Below are 23,971 nucleotides of genomic sequence, written 5' to 3' on the forward strand. Positions count from 1 at the left end.
ATCAAGTATCGATATCAAATGATCCGATCGTTTTTCAGTAGTTTACAGGCTGGGTGAGAATAGAGGCTATCAAGTTAGATCGTATAGGTTTCGTTTTAGAATTCCTACGTCATTGGTGAGACAAAAACACTTGTATTATTGTGATATCCGGACACAAGGACAGCCGTCGAACGGAAATATGCCTCACTCTCTTCTGAAAAGAATATGTCTGCGTTAAACACGTCAGCAGTTATTTTGCGGGCAAAACTTTAGTGTGTGACGTGAAAAGACACTCGTACACACACACACACACACACACACACACACACACACACACACACACACACACACACACACACACACACACACACAAAATAAACCTAACCCTAGTACAAAAAATAAAAAAAGAATGCCCTAAAAGTATTAATTATTATCCATAAACATCAAGAGAACATATTCCAATACAACTTCCGGACTCACGAAAATGAATTTAAAAATCTACTTGACGAGTATACCCGGTAAAATTCGGTTACAATCTTTAAAATGTCTCTCAGTTGGAATGTATGAGATAGCGGATGAACGCCTGGCATCCGGTAGGATGCCTCATCTCCAGCTAGAACAAAATGCTAAGAAAATTAAAAAAATAAAGTCTGATAAGAGTGATCCTTTTTCAGAGAGCTAGGTTTATCCCCTCATTAAAAAATACTGTGTCTAACCCTGACTTGGTGGGTGTAAGTAATCTATCCCACTAATGTACTTTTCGATTGAATTTTTTTAATATAAGTTCATCATAGCTTGTAGACTGTGGAAAATCCTTAAAGTGTTCGGATGCGCCGATCAATTCGTGGGAATTATCAAACAATTTCACGAAGCAACAAAAGGGAGAGTTGTAGTAGGGAACCTAGAAAGCGATCTCTTAGAAGTAAATCACGGCATCAAACAGGGGTGTGTGCTAACCCCAACACTGTTCACCCTATTTCTAACAACCGTCACGTGTTTCGACGGGAAACTGTTCAACCTTGCAAGACTCAAGGCCAAGACCAAGACCAGGAAGGAGTTGATAACAGAACTGTGTTCGCAGACGACACTGCTCTGATAGCTCACAATCAAGCTCAGATGTAGTGGATAGTTGATGCTTTCTCTCAAACAGCCAGGAAGATAGGCCTACAAATCAACATAGGGAAGACAGAAGTGACGTATCAGCTCTCACCAGATAACAATGACCCCCAAGAGCCTATAATAACAATCAACAGCGAGGTACGAAAAGTTGTTGAAAACTTCAAATATCTTGGAAGCACTCTAAGCGCTGACAACCGTGCTGACAAAGAAATAAGCTGCCGAATCCAAAGCGCATGTGCCTACTTTGGTAAGCTAGAAAAGCGGTTCTAGATAAGGTCCGGTATCCAGATAGACACAAAGTGTAGAGCCTAGAATGGCATCGTCCTGCCAGTCTTGCTGTGCTCAGCAGAGACCTACACGCTGCATAGAGAACATATAAGGAGACTGGAAGCCGTCTAGCAGAGACACCTGAGAAGGGCCATGAGGATCAAATGGAGTGACTATGTCTCAAATATTCTCACTTTTTAAGGTGATTATGTGTTTGGAAAGAAAAAAATAATTTAGAATTTATAGTGGGGGTTCAATTCTGCATATGGATTTAACGGAAAGTCATCACTCTTTTCTCTATGATTGTCTGTCTGGATACCGCTTTAAGAGCATATTACCAGATTGTTTTTACCAATGAAAATAAATTTTGGTGTGTGTGTGTGTGTTTTGTGGGATGGGAGGATTTAATATATATATATATATATATATATATATATATATATATATATATATATATATATATATATATATGTATTATTTCGCCTGAGAGGGATTTCAAATTGTATTCTTATGGTAACTGAACTTATGTATCCATGACCTAAATGCTTCATCCCTCTGTTGCAGGTACTGACGATGAGAGACTCTAAGAAAACAACCCCTGTAAATAAATAATTTAAACAAAATGAATAAGATTAGAGAAAAAAAAGTGTACATATGTATTTAGCGTATTTTTAAAAGTTTATATATATATATAGACATTGAATATATGAATATATTTCTAATAAAATTCATAGACACACACATATACATATATATATATATATACATATATATACATACATACATATATATATAAATATATATATATAATTATTTACCTTTTAATTCTTCGCCTTTTGAAATCAGCAATTAAGGTCAAATCATATATATATATATATATATATATACATATACATATATATATATATATATATACATATATATATACATAAAGCTGAACGTCTGTGGGTGTGTCTGGTCACGAATAGGCTCCTATATGGGTGACTATTATAGAAAACTGATCAAATATAATAATAGAAAATGTATCGAGACACAGGAATGGGTATTTTGATCTGACATAATGATGATTCATTAAAATTGTGGGGTCTGCGTACGCGCCTTGTCCACAAAGTTTGGAAATAAAAAATTTAAAATTAAAAAAAAAAAAAAAACGTTTACAAGTGTCTTTAATATAGATGTACATAAGAATACTTTGATAAGTATGTTTTAACTTAAATAGGGGTGGTATAATAAAATTGTGAGGTTTGCGTTCGCGCCTAGCCTCCATAGAATGGGAATAGGCACAAACTTTAATAAAGACTTTTCATATCTATCTGCGTAAGTATACTTTGATGATTATGTTTCAGTTTGAAGAAATATGGCATAATAAAATTATGGGGTGTTCGTTCGTGCCTGACCTCCATGGAATGGAAATATGTCACAAAGTTTAACAAGGTTTTTTAATATAGATCCACAGAATATTGTGATAAGTTTTTCAATGTGAACAGGTATGGTATAATAAATTATAGGTTTTATCTATTTTATTTTTACTTTGATCATATTTTGCTTTGGTTTTGATAACCCCAAATTCGAAGCTATCTGTTTACAACACTTCCTTTTCATAACCTATCATACTTCCATAAGTCAGAGTCCATTTTCTGTAGGCTGTTTTTGAACCCAGTCAACGGCAGGTACTTTTGCTAGTATATATATATATATATATATATATATATATATATATATATATATATATATATATATATATATATAATTCTGATGGCACGAGGTCAAGCTATCTCCAGTGATTAAATGACGAGTACGATTAGAAATTCAGTATAGATAATCGAGTTCGCCAATATACACATGAAGAGAATCGGAAAATGCATCGACCGAAAGGTTATGAAAATAGCACCTAAGACGAGAAGAGTATTTCGAACAATCACAAACTTACAGAACTATTTTGTTTTGTTTTTTGTTGTTTATTAAATTATTAGTTTAAAAACTACCACGAAATAAAAGCGCGAAATAAAAGCACGAAGACCAAAATGTCTTGTGCTTGTTTTGCAAGTAATTTATCCGTCGATTCTTTTTTTATTCCATGAAGGTTTTACTTTACATTCATTGTAACCTTGAAATCGTTTAGAGGACACACGTAGATATTCAGCCATAACAAGGCGCACGCAATACAATGATACAGCTCAGTTTTCGAAGAATTCAGAAACACGAGCAGGTCAGCGTACATGTTTCGATATAAACGATCCGATACGCCGGTTTACCTCTCAATATATATCGAATAAAACAACTTATCGTCTATCAGAGAACTAGCAGGGATACCCGGTGCTGTCCGATTGTGTGGATAATAAAACAAACATGTTTTTAAAAATATGTGCCTAACAGACATTAATTGAAGTGCATGTGTGAATAGTGTAACGTCTGATGATAATGCTAATAAAAAAAACCCTAGAAAATGACCTAAGTCTGTAGTGGAATGGGGCCGTAAATGGATGATAACGTATAATGCTACGGAGACAAATCTTTTTCCTTTTAACAACTACAAAAACCTACTCAACCATCGATTGCCATGACAACACCATATTCGAGAGCCCATCTTTCAAACTCCTCGGCCTAATATCCATATGCAACATGAATTGGGACAAATACATTGAGAACATTGCAAATACTACTGCAAAAAGTGTTTTCCCTCTACCGTGCTAGAAAATTGCTTACACCAAAGAGGATTCCATATCGTTACAAAACCACAAGTCGCCCATGCATCGAGTATTGTTGTCACATCTGGACTGGCGCATCTACTACTAGTCTCCCACTCTTAGACAGGATTAAAAAAAAGTCTAATATGTCCCGCACTGTCTCCTCACTGCAATATCGCGTCCCTGTGTCTATTTTACAAATACTTTAATGGAATGTGCTCTGATGAACTTATAGCACTTGTGCCCCTTCGATGTACATATTCCAAACTAGCACGACAAAAAGCAAAATATCACCTCTGCACATTTTATGGCCCTAAATGCCGGAAAGCTCTTTATTCTAATAGTTTTTCCCTCAGATTACTACACTTTGGAATTCCCCCCCTGTTTCCTGCTTCCTTGACTGTACTAACTTTCTGAAGTGTGAATATACTTGAACAGACATCTCGCTGCTAAAATCTCCACAATCCTCTGTTAGACACGATTCCAAATATTATGCCTTCTTTGGGGTGGAAAAAAATTAAAATAAATAAATAAATAAATAAGTAAATAATAATAATAATAATAATAATAATAATAATAATAATAATAATAATAATAATAATAATAATAATAATAAAGAAGGGAAACTGGAGACGCCAGAAGGCATGGAACTACTCAACCAAACGGAGATGGGGACACTAGGGGAACAAGACGCCTATAAATACTTGGGAGTTCTGAAAGCAGACACCATCAAAGCAATAGAAATGAAAGAGAGAATTGGAAAGGAATACCCCAGGAGAACAGTAAAACCCATAGAAACAAAATTATATAGCAGAAACCTAAGAAAAGGCATAAATACATGGGCAGTATCAGTAGTAAGATACTCTGAACCGTCCATGCACAATGCACTACACCCAAAGGACTAATTTGTATAAAAGACTGTGTGAATAACACACACACACACACACACACACACACACACACACACACACACACATATATATATATATATATATATATATATATATATATATATATATAAATAAAATAAGAAAAATACATAATGCAAAACACTGAAAGGATAATCATTGCAGCGAGAGACACTGAAAAAAAAACCCCGAGAAAACAGAAAACAGAGAGACAAAGAATAAGATGAGAAAAGAAGAATGGGAAGAGAAACAACTACACGGAAGATTCATGACAAAAGATGAGAATAACGACAACACTTGGACATGGATGTGAAGAGGACACGTAAACCGAGAAACTGAATCTCTAATAACTGCAGCATAAGATAACGCGATAAGAATCAACCATATCAAAGCAAAGATTGATAAAATACAGAAAAACAGCAAATGCAGACTCTGTGGACAAAGAGACGAAACGATAAACCATATAGTAAGTGAATGCAGCAAACTGGCCCAAAAGGAATACACGAACAAGCACGACCAAGTGGGGAGGGTAGTAGACTGGGAATTATGCAAACAACTGTTTCTCGAGCGCACAGACAAATGGTACAAGTATAAACCGGCAACAGTACCCACCCAAGCAAGAAGACCGGATATCGTAATAATTAACAAGAAAGAAAAGTTCTATCAAATCGTAGATTTTGCTGTTCCAGCTGACTACAGGGTGAATATCAAAGAAAAGGAAAAACGGAGCAAATACACAGCGCTAGCCAGAGAGCTGAAAGAGATATGGATGATGAAGAAAATCAAGATAATACCTATAATAGTAGGAGCACTCAGAACAATTCCGAAAAGCTTTGAAAAAGTATGGCAGAAATTGAATCAGAGGAATGGCGGGAAAGATACAACGAATTACAATAATGAAAAAAGCTGAAATATTAAGGAAAACTCTTGAATGCGGAGACTAAAACACGAGCCATATGAGCAGACCAAACAAACTGCTACAAAGACAAAACATGAAGAAGAGTTACATGGAACCAAGAACATTAAAGCTGCATAAGTTCGCTATTACACTACCATTCATGGTAACACATCTAAGACAGTAAACGACCAAGTTCTCTCCGATTCTCTTTCCTCTGATCTTGATCACGTTGTACAATGGGGGAAAGCAGTGGCTGGTTACTTTTAATGCATCTAAAACCAAGCTTCTATCTTTACATCATCAACGTTCTGATCCCCATCTGGCATCAATTGAAATGAATGGCTCTCGTCTTGGGGAGGCCTCAAGTTTTGACAAGCTTCTGGGCTTGACCTTTACTCCTGATCTTAAATGGAATACGTACATCAAATCTGTTGCCAAGGCCGCTGGAAAAATGGTGGTATGCTTCTATCGATCCAGTAGGTATCTCACTGCTGATGCAATTCTCTATCTATATAAGAGCCAGGTACGTCCAAAGATGGAATACTGTTGCCACATTTGGGCAGGAGCTGCTAAAAAGGACTTGTCCTGCCTTGATAGAGTTCAAAATAGGTTTCGTGGTCTCGTGGGAGATGCCGTTTTCTCTTCGCTTCAACCTCTATCTCACAGAAGAGATGTTGCGAGTTTGTCTCTGCTTTATCGTTATTTTCATGGAAAGTATTCGACTGAGCTTCAATCTATGGTCCCCCCTCGCCAAACTTTCACAAGAAACACTCGTCTAGCTGAAAACACTATCAATAATTCCCCCCACTCTTTATCTGTGCCTAAACCTAAACGTAGATTCCATGATCAAAGCTTTTTTCTTAGAACTGCACGCCTGTGGAATCGTCTTCCGTTTTCCTGCTTTCCAGCTGACTACAATATGGTTGTCTTCAAGTCCAATGTAAACAAGTTTCTGATGAGCCATTACACTTAAGTTAACAAATTTACCGAACTTCCATTACTATCGATTACTATATTGTCCTTTTGACTACTGTACACTCTTTAACCTTTATTCTTGAGTGGCCTCTCGGCCTTGATAAGTGGTGACGCTTATGTAAAAGAAATAATTGTTTTAATTATTTAGAACATTGTAATAATTCTTTTAAATCGTTGAAATAGTTTTTTACGCGTTTCAGACGTTCTGTGAAGCGTCATCTTCAGAAAGTATTCAAAGTGTAAAATATTCAAAATATATTTAAAATCTATTTAAAATGTATTAAAGCGTTTTCACAGTCCATTTTGGTGACATGTTTCCAAGAGGTGAAAATGTTCCGCCCCTACCCTTGCTTATTGGGGGGGGGCAAACCGTGATCATTGCTATCTTTTGCTTTTCCCTCTCTTTCCTTACGTTTCTTTTTTTTTTCTCCTTTTATTTCGTTATTTTTTCTTCTTACTTGAGTGGAAGTGTAGGGCATGTTAGTACTTTGTCAAATAAGTGCGTCGTTGTGTGTGCGTGTTCATGTGTGAGGGAGTGTGTATGAGTGCGTGTGTATGTGTGTTTCCTTGTATTGGTTTGTAGAATGTGTTATGTCTTATAATTTTATGAATTTATTTGCTTCTCCACGAAAACAAATATGACACAAGGTCGTTTTTAATGTGGGGGTGAGAGGGAACCAGCTCTCCTAAACAAGGGAAATTGGTAGGAATTTTTTTCATTAATTTTTTATGTTTTGGATTTTAGGATTTTAATTTCTTTGTGATTTTCGCTTTAGTCTGTTCGAACATGTTTTTCCTCACATATACACACCCACATGTACGCACGCACATACGTCCACACACGCACGAATATACACATCCTCATACACACACACATGTACGCACACATACGCGCACAAGTACGCACACATGCGAAACGTCACTTCCCCTGAAAGGAATTCCAGACATGCGCAGTCAGAACACTCACCCCGATATAAAAGTCCACAACACTATTTAACTTCCTCTTTCTTCCCTTTCGCCTGGTTTCATCAACCAGGCAAGTTCGGCGTCCATAGCTCTCGGTTTGAAGACTTTTCCACGTGGACGACTGCTATCATGAACGCACGGTTTTGCTGGGGCAAACACTCCCTTTCTATTTTCCTTTCTACATGCGGGACGGCCATTTCTCGTCCTCGACTTCATCCCTTTCTTTTCCACGCATGTAGTCGTCAACGCCTGAATGAACACGCATTACACCTAAACCATTTTAATTTTGACAGAAAATAAATGACATGTTTATTTTATCCAGCAATTGAGTTATTGTTTCGTTCATTCCATTCGTTTCATTATTTTCTTTTGTAGCGAGTTAGGGTATTTATACCTTGGTCTACAACACGTCTTAATCGGTTGGCGTATTTATAATATTATGTTTGTTTGTATAAAGAGGCGTATTTATAGATAGACTTAGGGGATTTTTAGTGTTCCCATTTATTTGTCTCCCCACGTGAGCAGGGCCAAACACAGTATCGGTTTTCAGTGTGGGGAAGATTCTGCTCCCCAAAAGGAGGGCTCCCTGGAAAGGCACAAGTATAAAAATGAGAATTTTCTCAGTCACGAAGGATTTCTCTACAACTGACTAAGGGGAGGAGGGGCGGGTGCAGTGTCGGAACAGATACTACACTGTGATTCTAGGTATTTCTTAGTGTTGTTGGTTTCGTAGTAAAGTACTGCTCAATGTGCTATATTAGAGATGGATGTGTGTGCCTGTGTGTGGCTGTATGCGTGTGTGTGTGTTTTGATGTGTTGGTTCTGATTTATGTGTGGAGGTTGTACATGTATATGTACGTGCGTGTGAGTGTGTTTTGCATTTCATTTGTTTGTGTGTTGATATTAAGCTCTGTCAATTCGGAGGTGAATTTTGTTATGAAATTTTTTTCCTTTGTAAGTAAATAAAAGTAATTGTCTGTTTGGAAGATTGGCATTATTTTGAAGCTATTTCCACTGCATGTATGTACGTGTTTTGAAACATAGGAGGTTCAGGGTGGCTGGACCGGCCCTGCGCTGTATTGCTCTTCCTGGCGGTGCGTGAGCTAGGGTTTCCGCGTTTGCCGATTATGTAACCGTATTTGTTTCGAGCATCGTTGATATTATTACGGTGATTAAGGCTCTCAAGCGTTATGAAAAAGTTACAAATCCGTTGGCCTGTAGTTGGCCGCTTGGCGGGGATCGAATGCTCTGCCTGGCGCATTTGTCTGGACGGATGGTCCGGTCCGGATCCTTGGTGTTTTGTTTGGACCCAGTCTCTGTTTAGATAAGAATTGGTCGGAGGTACAGACCAAGGTCAAAGCGTCTGTGAGGGTTTGGCTTCGAAGGGGGTTGCCCCTTAAAGGTAGAGCGGAGACATGTGCTACTTACATGTTTCCGTTGATCCTTTACTGGCTGGCTGTACTTCCTCTGCCTGCGGTCCATATGGCGGCCTTAATGCGTGCGCTCTTTTCACTGTTGTGGAATGAGCGACGGCCGCTTATCCATAGACAGGTCTGTATTCAATGTCTTGTAGACCTGGCAAGGCATAAAAATGCCGAAAGGTTGGCGTTCATGGGTAGAACTCTGATTGAGGATTCTGATTAGGGTCCCGCAGTGAAGCATTTCCCAACCTTATCCCCAATCACTTAATCGAATGCCAGAGAAGACCTAGAGGGCAATCAAAATTCCTCAACGAATGCCGAAATACGCTTAGAACGATGCCAGAGTCCCTTGACCTTGCACGGCCTAGAAGGGCATTGTATCGGGGTTTAGTGGTGGAGACCGCTTCGGACCCACTTGGGGAGCGGCTGCAGCTGTCGGAGGGGGAGGTCCGCTCTCTATGGAATTGGGCGCCAGGGATATCTTAACAATTCTGAATTTTCCCTGACCTGGCGATTGGTTAGAAACGCTTTACCCCTCAATGACATACTGTTCAGAATTGGTAGGACGTTTAGTCCTTTTTGTCCATGGTGCAAGGAAGATAGCTTAGAAACTGTAGAGCACGCATTTTTTTACTTGTTCCAAGCTCCATGAATTCTGGTGGTATGTTGGCGAGGTCACGGCTCGCATCATCCCCGATCAGGTGACGATCCTGGATTTAGCATCCGTAGTCTATAACGCAGATCCCTTGTGGCCTAAGGAGGAACGAATGGTGTTCCTAGCGACCTGGGCCATAGCTAGACTTGTAGTGTGGGTTTCACGCATAGAAATAGAGCGTGGGGGGAGGAGCCGTCTTCTCATCGGGATCTGATTTTGTATTTTAAACACCAACTTAAAATCAAAATCAGATGCGATAGAAAGAGTTATCTCGCTCACAGTTTAGTAGGAGGTGAATTCACACCGCTAGTTTATGTGCGTTCGTGCGAAACAGGCTTGAGTACGTGTTCTTTGCCTAGGCATGGCACACGCCGACCGAAAAAGCAATCTCCAGTCCAAATTAAGACTATCCCGTAGTGGATCAGTCCCTTAGCTAGTTGGTATAAATGAGCTCCATGTCCCCAATCTTTATTTTAGGTGTTAGAATACCTCCAAAGAAGCCCAGTCCTGATCAATTTATTTTAGTCCAAACCCGTCCCAATGTTATATTTCTTGAAGGTCACCGAATATCCCCATGCACCCCCTTATTTTGTCCGTAGTTGTGCCTATTCCCTCTTAGGAAGTGCTCCCTTATACCGGAAAACAGGAAGCATTTCAAATTAAATAGGTAAGGGTGGGTCCTTGCTAACACACTCATCGCTTAACGTTTTATTTGGTTCATTTATTTTTTATTACTGTTATTTTTCTTTATTTTGCGCTGTTTTAAGGCTCTCATTACCCCCGCCCATCACCCGCATATATCATACTCATCACGATTTCACCCTTCATATATCATACGCATCACCTTCATTGTTTCATTGTAAATCATTATAAAATAAAATTTAAAAAATAAATTAAAAAAAAAAGTTATTGTAAAAAAAAAAGTCATTGTAAATATTGTTAATGTCATCTGGGGTTTTAAGCAGATCCAACCCCTAGAGTGCATGTGGTATTGTGGTGACTCCAACTAGTTATAGGGAATAGACCAAGTGGACGACCCCGACCCCCATCCCCCTCCTTTTTGGCCTCATGCCACATTTAGAAATATTTATTTTCACATTTTATATTATTTTTATTGTAAAATTTCTGTAAAATTTGGAATACTCTTTTTGAATAAATATTTAAATAAATAGAAAAGAGGCTTGCCTTTTTTCTGTTGTTCTTGGCCTTTGGGTCGGGATCAAGGTGTAGTATCTGTTCCGGCAGATACTGCAAGCAAAGACCATATGTGGGGGAAACCCAACATATAAGACCATTGCCCTTGTGGCAATCAGTTCTTGGTAAATGTAGGGAAAACTCTTCATACCAATTGTCACTATCTAGCTCCCCTACTCCCCGGGAGCTGGTCCCCATTTCCCTTCACTCTCCACATTAAAAATCGGCCTTGTACCTAATTTGCTCGGTAGGGGAGCAAATAAATACCCTGTTGTTCTTGGCCTTCTGTTGTTCCGTCAGATTCTGCACGTAAGGTAATTTGTCCCAGTCAATGGAGGGGAAACCCTCTATACTGGGACAATTACTATTTCTGGACCCAACAGTGTGCCCCTTTTCCCTTTTTTCGGGGAGCTGGTTTAACCCCAGTTTAAAAACGACCCCGTGTCACATTTTGCTTTGGTGGGAAAGCAAATAAATACTAATAGAAAAGAATGCTTAGCATTTAGAATGGATTTGTTGCATGTTGCCTGTGTAATTATTTTCAATTATTCGTCCCTCAAGTCATTGCAAAATTCCTCTTAACTTTTTATAACAGTTTAGGACAATATGTGTCACACGTAAGTTTGTTACTTTAATATATCTACGTGAAATTGACAAGCGCATAAATCGGCGAATGCGATTGAAACTCTCCTTTTGAAGACGACTCACAAACTACGAGGTGTCTTTAATAAGTTTCCATATTTCGCATGGGCACTTTTATTGACAATACAAACACGAAACTCTAGTCCCCTTCGAAGTAATCTCCTTCGGCTGCAATACACTTGTTATACCGTTCCAACAACTGGAAAGCCTCAGGGAATCCTCTTAAGTAATTGTGTCAATGACCCTCCTCACAGCCTCTTTCATATCCTCAATTGTCACATAACCACAGCCTCTAAGGTTTTCCTTGAGTTTAGAGAATGACCAAAAGTCACAGGGAGCAATGTCTGGACAATAGGGAGGGTGGGGAACCGTCTTGATGCTCATCTTGGCCATGACAACGTCTTTCTGTTTGATCTTCTCTGGGCATCCTTTGCACAAACTCCGGGTAAATCTTCCACATCTTCAGTTCTTTGCATATAATTGTGTGTACAGTTCCCACACTGACATCAAATTGTGCACTTATTTTTTTCTATAGACGCACAATGGTCCTTATTCATGAAATTGTTCATTTAGCCAATCAACTCTGATGTTCTGACTTCATTACTCCTCCCACTCCTCTCATCACCTTTCACAGACTCCCTGCCTTCCTTGAATCTCATATTCCACTCAAAAACTGATGCTCGATTCATGCAAGATGGTCCAAAAGTAGGCTGAAGCATTCTATACGTTTCTGTGGTATTTTTTTTAAAACAGACTGATATTGTATATCATTCTTTCGGTAAGCTGGTATCCCATGGGGAATCACACTGGAGGCATTTTCTCTTCATTTGAAGAAACAACTCCAAACATCATAACTAACGCCGGATGTTTTGTTGTGGAGACATTACGCACTTTTGAGACATCTTGACCGAAGGACACCACTCTGTCATTCTGTTTATTCATAACAATATGAACGGTGAAGGTGTTTTCGTCCGCCAAAATGTTGCTTCGGTTTCCATGGTGTTTAATGTTGTTGAAAAGCTTTTTACTGAGTTGAAGGCACTTCCCCCCCCCCACCATCAACAGGGGTTTCTTATCATTTCCAAGCTCTTTCTACCTTCTAGTTTAACAGCCCTCCTGACAGTAGACACTGAGATTCTCTTGATATTAGCAAGATGCGTCATTTTAAAGGTTGGATTGTTCTCGAACGCCTTTTTGATCGTCTTGGTCTTCACAACTCGGGGTCTTCCTTTGCGGGGGCGATCCTTGAGTGTTTCTCCATTGGCTATACGGCATGCAACTATATGCACCACCACACGACTCACATTAAGGAGCTTTGCAATGTCTCTCATTTTATGGGACCCACGCGGTCGAGCAGCAATTTCAATTCTTTTGGCATCCATTTTGATTGCGATATCAAAGAATTGTACAGTAAATGCTAATATCACTTTATTAAAGCACGAACTTTAATCTGTAATTCAGAAACAAAAATTAGATGCGAAAACATTAACTTAAACACAAAATACAAAAGTATAACAGGGCTTTTGACCAGCCCGGTATATTGTACCTAATATACAGGGTGTCCAAAAAGTCTGGCTACATTGTGGACACCCTGTATAGTACTGCTTTTGAAAAGTAAAAAAGAAATGACTTGGGTGCGATCAGCTAGAATCGAAACCAAAATATTTAGCGCACTAACCACGATCACTATCGTTTGAGCTAGCTAGACAGTTGGATAAGAAAGTTATAAAATTTAACTTTTACCTATTGTTAATTTACGCATGCACAAACTAATAGAAATGTCGGCAAGTTGAAATGAACATTTTTCATTTCAACTTGCTGATTTTTGTACGCGTTATTCATTCAAGCAAACAAACATTTTGCTCTTTATAAACTATCCTTGGTCTATGATTACTATTTTCTGTTTATTTCAGTATTATGTGACCAGAAGTTTAAGAGTTTAGCGTTTAATATTTACACACAGACAGAAACACCTACGTACATATGTTATTTTTATGCATGTTTTGTTGAACAGCAGGGATAATTTCTATTTGTTTCTCTTGAGATCCATCTTTTCCATTTGGCGGGCCAATTTTCGAACGTTTTGTTCGTGTGTAAAAAGAAGTTCGGCATAGCCGCGAACGTTTTCAACTCCCAAGAGCATAACGAATTAAAAATTGCGTTTAGTGAATTTATTGAAAAAGTCGATTAAAATCGTTTAAAAGCACTTAAGCGTACTCTCTCCCTCATATTGAACCTGATTGATAGTCGGTTTGTTTATGCGAATGAATAGGGCTTCTATAGTGGGGAGGCGCAGGTTACAATGTGAGGCGGCTAAAATGTTTTATTTATAGAGATGTTGATTTGTGATTGGAATTCTGAGTTAGACATCTCTTGGTAGAAAAAAAAAACAAGACTATTACTCAAACTTTGACTTATCTTAGGATTTTATAATTAAAGAAAGAACGAGGCGATCAAAAATTCCCAGATCATGGGGATTTTTTTGTGAAATGTCGTATGCTGAGAACGAGATGACTTTTCAGAAGTTTAATTCAGGACTTACGGCGCGGTTACTTTTATTTATGTATGACTAAATTAGTCACGACAAATTGCTACTGATGATGCTGAATCGCCATTCAATTTCGACTCAGCCGATCTTCTGGCGCCTTAAGCGCAAAATATCGTAAAAATATCTTGCGGTATTACCTCTCGACTGAAAGATGCAAGCAACTTCTTTTATTGTTTATTTTAATCATAATTTTTAATAATAATTAAAATATACAATAAAACGAATTTATCTAAAACTTTCAGTCGAGAGCTTATTTTATGTAAATATGCCTGAAATAAAACACTGTATGAACACAAGTATTTATATATACTTAAAATCCTTAAAGACTGAGGCAATTACTTTTTCAATCCACTGGATTGAAAATAATTGCCTAAGTCTTTAAGGATTTCGTAATAAGTAGCTGTGTTTCTTTTTACTTTGTTTACGGCATAATCAGTTAGCACACCGGTTCCGCCAGATCATCGAACGTTGAGCCTGGTCAGTACTAAAATGAGTGACCATTTCAGAATTCCAGGTGCTGTATGTGCTCTTCGTTTATCTGGACATTGTTTCCAGTCAGTCTTGGACCTCACCTTGTAACTGGACGTAAGTGGCAATTCATGAGGTATGATTGGAATTGCGCAACCTTTGCCTTACAATTACACGCACAGCTGCCTTAACAGGGGTGTCCATTGCCTCTTGAGACTGAATGGCGACATTGGAATCGAATTTACTTTGTTTACTTTTTATAAAGATATTCTTCTTTTACGTCACGTAGAATTGTTATTGTTAAACAAAAAAAAAATCAAAATGTAAAAAACAACAAATTTCTCTGAACATTATTGCATTTTATTTCCGTGTTTAAGAGAGATTATTAAACAAAACGTGAAGTTTACTTTGTGTAAATATCTTTTTAGGTATCGATCTACAACATGTATTTTTGTATTTTAATTAATAAATCATCATCATCATCATCATCATCATCATCGTCATCATAAATAATTACATAATTTATCGTACATTAGTCGTACATTAATGGTGACTAATTCAGTCGTATATTAATCGTAACAAATTAAATCGTAGCTTAACCGTGACAAATTTAAATGTGCATTAAGCGGGACTAATTTTGTCTTACATTAATCGGTGACTAATTAAGTCGTACTTTAATCGTGACCAATTTAGTCGTGCATTAATGGTGACTAATTTAGACGTACACCAAGTGTGACTAATTTAAGCGTACATAATGGTGACTCATTAAGTCGTGCATTAATCGTGATTAATGTAGTCGTACATTAATACTGACTAATTTAGTTGTACATTAATCGTGACTAATTTAGTAGTATATTAATTGTGAATAATTTAGTCGTATTTTAATAGTGACTAATTCAGTCGTACATTAATCCTGACTAATTAAGTCGTAAAATAATCGTGACTAATTTAGTCGTACATTAATCGTAACTAATTTAGTCGTACTTTAATGGGGAATAATTTAGTCGTACATTCATGGTGACTAAATTAGTAGTACCTATATCGTGACTAATTTAGTCGTACATTAATCGTGACTAATTTAGTCGTACATAAATCGTGACTAATTAAGTCGTACAATAATCGTGATTAATTTGGTCATAAATTAATCGTGACTAATTTAGTCGTAGTCGTATATTAATCGTGACTAATTTAGTCGTGCATTAATCGTGACTAATTTAGTCGTATATTAATCATGAGTAATTTAGTCGTACTTTAATGATGACTAATTTAGTCGTATATTAGTCGTGATTAATTAAGTTGTAAAATAATCGTGACTAATTTAGTCGTACATAAATCGTAACTTATTTTGTCGTACTTTAACGGTAACTAATTTAGTCGTATTTAATCGTGACTAATTTAGTCGTACGTTAATGGTGACTAATTTAGTTGTGCATTAATCGTGACTAATTTAGTCATACATTAATCGTGACTAATTTAGTCGTACATTAATTGTGACTAATTTAGTCGTATTTTAATCGTGACTTATTTATTCGTACATTAATCGTGACTAATTTAGTCGTCCTTTAAGTTTGACTAATTTAATCGTCCATTAATCATGATTAATTTAGTCGCACGTTAATGGTGACTAATTTAGTTGTGCATTAATCGTGACTAATTAAGTCGTACATTAATTGTGACTAATTTAGTCGTACATTAATCGTGACTAATTTAGTCGTATATTAATCATGACTAATATAGTTGTACTTTAATGGTGACTAATTTTGGCGTAGATTAATCGTTATTACTTCAGACGTATTTAATGGCGACTAATTTAGTCGTACATAAATCGTGACTAATTTATTCGTGCATTTGTTGTGGCTAATTTATTCGTAAATTGATGATGACAAATTTAGTTGTACATTAATCGTGACTAATTAAGTAAATTAAGTAAATCGTGATTGATTAAGTCGCATATTTATCTTGATATATTTAGTCGTACATTAACCGTGACATATTCAGTCGTAGATTAAACGTGACTAAATTAGTCATACTTTAATAGTTACTAATTTAGTCGTGCATAAATCGTTACTAAGTGTTGACTACTTTAGTCGTGCATACATCGTGACTAATTTAGTTGTACTTCAATGCTGACTAATTTAGTCGTTCATTTATCGTGATTAATTTAGTCGTATATTAGTCGTGACTAATTTAGTCTTACATTGATCATGACTAATTTACTCGTACATTAATGCTGACATATTTAGTAGTACATTAATCGTGACTAATTTAGTCGTACATTAACCGTTACTAATTATATCGCATATTAATCATGACTAATTTTGTTGTACTTCAATGATGACTAATTTGGTCATGCATTAATCATTACTAATTTAGTTGTAATTTAATTGTGAGTAATTTAGTCATGCATTAATTGTGACTAATTAAGTCGTACATTAATCGTGACTAATTTAGTCGTACATTACTTGTGACTAATTTAGTCGCATGGTAATGATAACTAATTCAGTCATACATTAGTTGTGACTAATTTGTAATACGACTCGTGACTAATTTTGTTGTACTTTAATCTTGACAAATTAACTCGTGCATTAATCATGATCAATTTTGTCGTCTATAAAACGTAACTAATTTAGTCGTACATTAATCGTGACCAATTTAGTTTCCCATGAATTGTGACTAATTTAGTCGTATATTAATCCTCACTAATTTAACGTACTTTAATTAGTGGAACTTTAATGGTGACTAATTTAGTCGTGCATTAATATTGACTAAGTTAGTCATACATTAATCGTGACTAAGTTAGTCGTACATAAATCATGGCTAATTTAATCGTATTTAATCATGACTAATTTAGTTTACTTTAATCGTGACTAATTTAGTTTACTTTAATCGTGACTAATTTGGTCGTGCATTAATTGTTACTACTTTAGATGTGTTTAATGGTGACTAATTTAGGCGTACATAAATCGTGACTAATTTCCTTGTGCAATTTTTGTGACTAATTTTGTCGTACATTGATCGTGACTAATTTAGTCGTAAATTTATGGTGACTAATTTAGTAGTACATTAATCGTGACTAATTTAATCATACATTAATCGTGACTAATTTAGTTTCATATTACCATGACATATTTAGTAGTATATTAACTGTTACTAATTTAGTAGTACATTAATCTTGACTAATTTAGTCATGCTTTAATGGTTACTAATTTAGTCGTATATACATCGGGACTAATTTAGTCGTACTTCAATGGTGACTAATTTAGTCGTTCATTATTGTGACTAATTTAGTGAACATTTGTCGTGACTAATTTTGTCGGACATTGTGATTAATTTAGTCGTCCTTTAATGGTGACTAACTTAGTAGTACATTAATCGTTACTAATTTAGTTGTTCATTAATCGTGACAAATTACGTCATACATTAATCATAACTAATTTAGTTATACATTAATCGTAACTAATTAAGTCGTAACATGATTCGTGACTAATTTTGTCGTACTTTAATCTTGACAAATTTACTCGTTCATTAATCGTGATCAATTTTGTCGGCCATTAATTGAGACTAATTTAGTCGTACATTTATCATGACTAATTTAGTCGTATATTAATTGAGACTAATTTAGTCGTACATATATCCTCACTAATTTAGTCACACTTTAATGTTGACTAATTTAGTCGTACATTAATCCTCACTAACTTAGTCATGCATTAATGGTGACTAATTTAGTCGTACATTAATCCTTTACTTTAACTGTGAATACTTTAGCCGTACATACATCATTACTAATTTAGTCGTAAATTAATCGTTATTAAATAAGTCGTAATTTAAAGGTGACTAATTTAGTCGGACATGTATCGTGACTAATTTGGTCGTACTTTAATGGTGACTAATATAGTCGTATATAAATGGGGATTAATTTTGTCCTACTTTCATGGTGACGTATTTAGTCATACATTATTGGTGACTAATTTAGTCAAAGATTAATTGTGTCTTATTTAGTCGTACAATAATCGTGACAAATTTAGTCGTATTTAATGGTGACTGATTTTGTTGTGCATAAATTGGGACTAATTTAATCGTACATTAATCGTGAATAATTTATTTGTACATCAATCATGACTAATTTAGTCGTATATTTATTGGGAGTAATTTAGTCGTGCATCAATCATGACTAATTTAGTCTTACATTAATCGTGGCTAATTTTGTCGTACATCAATCGCGACTAATTAAGTCTTACTTTAATAGTGACTAATTCAGTCGTGAATTATTTGTGACTAATTTTGTTGTATTTAATGCTGACTAATTTAGCCGTACATAAATCGTGACTTATTTGGTCGTACATTGATGGTAGCTAATTTAGTCATATTTTAATGTTGACTAATTTAATCGGACATTTATCGTAACTAATTTAGTCGTACTTTAATGGTGACTAATTTAGTCGCACATTAATCGTGACTAAGTTAGTCGTACATTAATCATGACTAATTTAGCCGTACTTTAGTCGTGAATAATGTAGTCAATCGTTAATGGTGACTAATTTAGTCGTACCTTAATTGTGACTTATTTAGTCGTACATTAATCGTGACGACTTTTGTTGTACATTAATCGTGATTAATTTAGTCGTACTTTAATGGTAACTAATTTAGTCGAACATTAATAGTGATTAATTTAGTCGTACTTGTATGGTGACTAATTCAGTAGTACTTTAATAGTTACTAATTTAGTTTGCGGCGATAATTATCCCTTATTACGTCGTACATTAATTGTGAATAATTTAGTTGTACTTTAATCGTGACTGATTTAGTCGGGCATAAATGGTGACTAATTTAGTTGTACATTTCTCATGACTAATTTTGTATTATATTAATTGTGACTAATTTAGTCGTACTTTAATAGTTACTAATTTAGTATCACTTTAATGGTGACTAATTTAGTCACGCATTTATCGTGATTAATTTTGTCGTACATTAATCGGGACTAATTTAGTCGTGCATTAATGGTGACTAATTCAATCCTACATTAATCGTGACTAACTTAGTCGTACATTAATCGTGACTAATTTAGATGTACATTAATTGTGACTAATTTAATCGTACATTAATAATGACTAATTTAATCGTACTTTAGTCCTACTTTAGTCGTACATTAATAATGACTAATTTAATCATACTTTAGTACTACTTTAGTCGTACATAAATCGTGACTAATTCAGTCGTATATTAATGGTAACTAATTTAGTCGTACATTAATGGTGACTAATTTAGTAACACTTTTATGGTGACTAATTTAGTCGTATATAAATCGTGACAAATTTAGTCGTAATTTATTGGGGACTAATTTGGTCGTACATCAACTGAGACTCATTTAGTTATACTTTAATGATGATTAGTTTTGTGGAACTTTAATGGTGACTAATTTAGTCGTGCATTAATGGTGACTAATTTAGTCGTATTTTAAGCGTGACTAATTTAGTCGTACATTAATGGTGACTAATTTAGTTGTACTTTAATGGTGACTAATTTAGTTGTGCATTAATCGTTACTAATGTAGTCGTACATGAATCGTGACTAATTTAGTCGTACATTTAGCGTGACTAATTTAATTTTACTTTAATGGTGAGTAATTTCATCGTACATTAATCATGATTAATTACTTTAATGGTGATTAATTAAGTCGTACATTAATCGTGACTAACTTAGTCTACATTAATTGTTACTAAGTTAGTCGTACATTAATCGTAACTAATTTAGTCATACATAAATCGTAGCTTATTAAGTGGTAACATTAATCCTGACTAATTTTGTTATATTTTAATCCTGACTAATTTAGTCGTACATTAATCGTGACTTATTTTGTCGTACATTTATCGTGACGTATTTCGTCGTACATTAATCATGACTAATTCAGTCGTACAAAAACCGTGACTAATTACGCCTTACTTTAATCATGACCAATTTCGTCGTACATTAATACTAACTAATTTAGTCGTAACATTAATCGTGACTAATTTAGTCCTACATAAATTGTGACTAAATTCGCTACGCTTAAAACGTGACTTATGTAGTCGTACTTTCAACGTGACCAATTTAGGGGTATATTAATCGGGTGTAATTCAGTTGTACATTTAACTTGACTAGCTTAGTCGTACATTAATCATGACTAATGCAATCGTACTTTCAACGTGACTAATTTAGTCGTACATTAATCGTGTCTTATGTAGTCGTTCATAGATAGTAAACCTCTTGTGCTGTCAAAAACAACCAAGCAAGGGATGCATAGCAGTGTATGTGTTGGACGATGCACGATGAACAACTCTTTTGACTCTACCTTCGTAACCACAAGTTTGAATCAGTGAGTATGAACATTTTCAATTACATCGAGGGCATTGCCAGGGCCGCTGCGAGGAAGGTGGGCTCTCTCTACCGTGCTAGAAAACTTCTAACACCCGAAAGTATCCTGTACCTCTATAAGGCCACTATTCACCCATGTATGGAGTATTGCTGTCATATTTGGGCCGGTGCATCGGCTACTAGTCTCTCTCTCCTTGACAGGGTTCAAAAGAGAGTCGCAAATCTGATAGGCCCTAAACTGGCATCAAAACTTCAGCCTCTGTCCCATCGTCGAAACGTTGCATCCCTCTGCCTGTTCTACAAGTATTATAATGGTGAATGCTCTGAAGAACTGCAAGCACTTGTGCCCCCACGACGTGAACACCCTCGACAGACCCGACAAGCTGCAAAATCCCACCCCCACACTGTAGAGATCCATAGATGTAAAAGATCGTTCTACTCCAGTAGCTTCTTCCCCAGAACTGCTAGACTTTGGAATTCCATTCCAGGTCACTCCTTCCCAAACTGTACTGACATGCATAAGTTCAAGTGCAACGTGAACCAACATCTCGCTGCCCTAATCCCTACATAGTGCCCCAGTAGATGTTTCCCCTGATAGTAGCCCCCTACACCAAAGTGGCAATGTGCCTTGTTTGGGGTGAAAATGTAATAAAAAAAAAAAAAAAATTTTTTAAATACAATTTACATGGTGTAAAGTATGAACATTTTAAAATACAATTTACATGGTGTAAAGTATGAACATTTTAAAATACAATTTACATGGTGTAAAGTATGAACATTTTAAAATACAATTTACATGGTGTAAAGTATGAACATTTTAAAATACAATTTACATGGTGTAAAGTATGAACATTTTAAAATACAATTTACATGGTGTAAAGTATGAACATTTTAAAATACAATTTACATGGTGTAAAGTATGAACATTTTAAAATACAATTTACATGGTGTAAAGTATGAACATTTTAAAATACAATTTACATGGTGTAAAGTATGAACATTTTAAAATACAATTTACATGGTGTAAAGTATGAACATTTTAAAATACAATTTACATGGTGTAAAGTATGAACATTTTAAAATACAATTTACATGGTGTAAAGTATGAACATTTTAAAATACAATTTACATGGTGTAAAGTATGAACATTTTAAAATACAATTTACATGGTGTAAAGTATGAACATTTTAAAATACAATTTACATGGTGTAAAGTATGAACATTGTAAAATACAATTTACATGGTGTAAAGTATAAACTTTTTAAAATACAATTTACATGGTGTAAAGTATGAACTTTTTAAAATACAATTTACATGATGTAAAGTATGAATATTTTAAAATACAATTTACATGGTGTAAAGTATGAACTTTTTAAAATACAATTTACATGATGTAAAGTATGAACTTTTTAAAATACAATTTACATGGTGTAAAGTATGAACTTTTTAAAATACAATTTACATGGTGTAAAGTATAAACATTTTAAAATACAATTTACATGGTGTAAAGTATGAACTTTTTAAAATACAATTTACATGGTGTAAAGTATGAACTTTTTAAAATACAATTTACATGGTGTAAAGTATGAACTTTTTAAAATACAATTTACATGATGTAAAGTATGAATATTTTAAAATACAATTTACATGGTATAAAGTATGAACTTTTTAAAATACAATTTACATGGTGTAAAGTATGAACATTTTAAAATACAATTTACATGGTGTAAAGTATGAATATTTTAAAATACAATTTACATGGTGTAAAGTATAAACTTTTAAAAATACAATTTACATGGTGTAAAGTATGAACTTTTTAAAATGCAATTTACATGGTGTAAAGTATGAACATTTTAAAATACAATTTACATGGTGTAAAGTATAAACTTCTTAAAATACAATTTACATGGTGCAAAGTATGAACATTTTAAAATGCAATTTACATGGTGTAAAGTATAAACTTCTTAAAATACAATTTACATGGTGTAAAGTATGAACTTTTTAAAATACAATTTACATGGTGTAAAGTATGAACATTTTAAAATACAATTTACATGGTGTAAAGTAAAAACTTTTTAAAATACAATTTACATGGTGTAAAGTATGAACATTTTAAAATACAATTTACATGGTGTAAAGTATGAACATTTTAAAATACAATTTACATGGTGTAAAGTATGAACATTGTAAAAAACAATTTACATGGTGTAAAGTATGAACATTTTAAAATACAATTTACATGGTGTAAAGTATGAACTTTTTAAAATGCAATTTACATGGTGTAAAGTATGAACATTTTAAAATACAATTTACATGGTGTAAAGTATGAACATTTTAAAATACAATTTACATGGTGTAAAGTATGAACATTTTAAAATACAATTTACATGGTGTAAAGTATGAATATTTTAAAATACAATTTACACGGTGTAAAGTATAAACTTTTAAAAATACAATTTACATGGTGTAAAGTATGAACTTTTTAAAATGCAATTTACATGGTGTAAAGTATGAACATTTTCAAATACAATTAACATGGTGTAAAGTATGAACTTTTTTAAATACAATTTACATGGTGTAAAGTATGAACATTTTAAAATACAATTTACATGGTGTAAAGTATGAACATTTTAAAATACAATTTACATGGTGTAAAGTATGAACATTTTAAAACACAATTTACATGGTGTAAAGTATGAACATTTTAAAATACAATTTACATGGTGTAAAGTATAAACTTTTTAAAATACAATTTACATGGTGTAAAGTATGAACATTTTAAAATACAATTTACATGGTGTAAAGTATGACCATTTTAAAATACAATTTACATGGTGTAAAGTACAAACTTCTAAAAATACAATTTACATGGTGCAAAGTATGAACATTTTAA

The 23,971-nt window shown here is 34.8% G+C and overlaps 1 protein-coding gene and 1 pseudogene across 1 annotated transcript in view; one reads left to right on the forward strand and one right to left on the reverse strand.

Moving 5' to 3' along the window:
- Nucleotides 1–12,613, reverse strand: part of LOC145240090 (uncharacterized) — a 99,033-nt pseudogene extending 86,420 nt beyond the window's left edge.
- Nucleotides 1–23,971, forward strand: part of LOC145303479 (sodium-driven chloride bicarbonate exchanger-like) — a 492,397-nt gene that overhangs the window by 70,163 nt on the left and 398,263 nt on the right. The window lies entirely within an intron of this gene.

The sequence above is a fragment of the Euprymna scolopes genome, chromosome 19 (genome assembly GCF_053919585.1).
Source record: "Euprymna scolopes isolate OS-2025 chromosome 19, ASM5391958v1, whole genome shotgun sequence".
NCBI lineage: Eukaryota > Metazoa > Mollusca > Cephalopoda > Sepiida > Sepiolidae > Euprymna > Euprymna scolopes.